Raw genomic sequence first — 2500 nt, 5'->3', positions numbered from 1 at the left:
GCATTTTGTCATTTTCAAATTTTAAATAAATATGTAAATGCGGAAAAACTGACTTTCTGACTTGTGGGAATTAGCTGGAAGGGTGGGAGCGAGTGAGTAAACAGTTGCAATGTGCACCAAACCAGCAGGCCCCAAGGCTGAGGAATTCTGAACTGCCCTCCCCCCCCCCCACACACACACACACACACTCAGAAAGTAACAGACAAGAAAAAAAGACAGAGAGAGTAATAATGAAATAATGAAGAGAAAGAGGGAGAAAACGCAAGAAAGTGAACAGAAGCGATGAAGAAAGAAGGCAGACTAAGAGAGACAGCAAAAGTGAGAGAGAGAGAGAGAGAGAGAGAGAGAGAGAGACGTTCCTAGCCTCCCTGGTCATTGTTGACACAAAACAACCACACCTGAGAGGATGTCAACACCGATAAGTGGGGGCAGGGGTGTGGGGGTAAAGAGGGCTCAGGTCCCAAGCGTGTGCATACACACACAACCACACCAAACCACCAAACATCCAACTAAACACACCCTCTACCCACGACTCCCTCAGTGCTTACAAATAAACTCCAGCTCACCACACAAGCTACTGAGACTCAAGAAAGACTGGAGCAGCCAGCTGGCGTAAAGGACATAAAAAGTGTGTGTGTGTGTGTGAGAGAGAGAGAGAGAGAGAGAGAGAGAGAGAGAGAGAGAGAGAGAGAGAGAGAGAGAGAGAGAGAGAGAGAGAGTGTTCACCTTGACTTAATTTTGGGACTCACCCCTTGGGTTTATATTTTATGTATTACATAGCCTATTGTCCAGATATGGGAGGGGGGCAAAGTCTGCACTTTATTCCTTCTTCCTCTATTTGAGCTAGTAGGGTCAGACACCTGCCTCTGGCTTGAAAGTCACATTTCTATGCAAAAGACACAGTGTCTATTTGATGTGAGACTGGCAATCTCAAAGTTGCCAAAAACTGCTTCAAGGGCAAAACAAGTCCTAAATCAAGTCTTATGCTGGGCTGTAATAATTGTGTAGGTGTTGCATCTATTAAATGGTATCACTAGCTATACATGTCAATAACATTTAACTTCCAAGTCAAAGCCCAGTCATTCTGAGGAGACAGTTAATTCACACCGTAGGCCTATCTATTAACGCCTTTAATAGACATCTTGTTTGTGTTCAGTGGAACGGTAACTCTAACACAAACGGTAGCCTAAAATACTAAAAGGAGATTCTGCCACCCAGGTATATTGTCTGGAGTCTGAACATTTGTGGCCATATTTTTGCGCATTCCTTATGGCTATGGCTTTTTGCCGTATCTCAGGGCGCAGCTAGGAACTAGCACAGCGAAACAAAGAGACGAGTTTTGTAACGCTGATATCTAAATTATTTCCGATGTCGAATATTACCCACATGGTTTGCCAGACGAACAACTTGTTAACCAGAGGAAACATTAGTCCAGAAACGAGTAAAGTTCTTGAATAATCTACTGTCGCGTGCACCTGCACTCGCTCGGGTAACATTTAAAAGACAATTCAGCGCTGATTTAAATTGAAATTTCGCTTTGTGTAAATCACTACACACGACACTAATTGTGAGCAGTGAAGGGAAAACGTGTCATCTTATCACAGAATGACTTATTCTTTTTAATGGGCTGGATTTGAGCCGACAATGAGCTGGAGTTTTTTTTTGTTTGTTGACGTCGCACCTGAAGTGGCGTAAACGCCGTGTTGTCAAGCGCGTCGACTCGACACAAGAGGGCTTGCTCCCCTTCCTACCCCATCGGTCGGCGAGCTCGGCAGAAAATGGAGGAAGACGGAACTGACCAGCTTAAGGGGGCAGACAGAGAAAGAGAGAGAGACATGCACACACAATAAAGCCGCGCTGTTAGGCATGACATTCTTAATAGTTGAGCGAATAGCGAACGAATGTGTGACACTTCTCTCCGCACTTTCCAACTTGAGAAGTATCGGGTGATGGACGGCTCGCGCTGAGCTAAGATTTGAGAACAGTATAAACACCCCCCAAAATTTAAATGAGCCCTAAAAATTCCCCTTCCTTGTCTGGTATACTGGGTGTTGACGCAGCAGAAATTTCCAGCTGGAGAAATTCCCCTTTTGGAGGTTAACCGAGGGGAGGCGAAGGGGGGTTAAGCCCTCGCTGCCAAGCATAGGGCTTTTCATTTAAATACCCCCGACCGCAAAGAGCGGATACTTGAAAACACGGCAGAGAGATCACTGACAGCTCGAAGCGTGAGAATTCTATAAGCCCAAAGCTTTGCCTTGAGGTCAAAACTTGGGGAGGAAACCATTATGTTGTGCGGGTTTTAGGGGGAAAGTCGGACGATGCAGGAGGGCGTCGAGCGTACCCAAGCAACCACCTTAGCGATTTAGCAACAGTTCAAGTTTCGCTATGATGTTTAATTTACCTTATGGTGTTTCATTGAAATTTTGGTCCGCCCATGAATGCGCGAGAATCATTCAGTGTTGATGAATGGCAGCATCTTACACTTGACAACAGCTCGCAA

General features: G+C 45.3%; 1 protein-coding gene across 2 annotated transcripts in view; it reads right to left on the bottom strand.

The window, feature by feature from the left end:
• The window catches only part of zbtb46 (zinc finger and BTB domain containing 46), a 90142-nt gene that overhangs the window by 86932 nt on the left and 710 nt on the right, over positions 1-2500 (bottom strand). The window lies entirely within an intron of this gene.

The sequence above is a fragment of the Alosa pseudoharengus genome, unplaced genomic scaffold, assembly GCF_046254945.1.
Source record: "Alosa pseudoharengus isolate Yale_2024_CS ecotype anadromous, Long Island Sound unplaced genomic scaffold, YU_APseudo_1.1 YU_APseudo_1.1_scf_9, whole genome shotgun sequence".
NCBI lineage: Eukaryota > Metazoa > Chordata > Actinopteri > Clupeiformes > Clupeidae > Alosa > Alosa pseudoharengus.
This window is presented reverse-complemented; position numbering and strand designations above follow the sequence as displayed.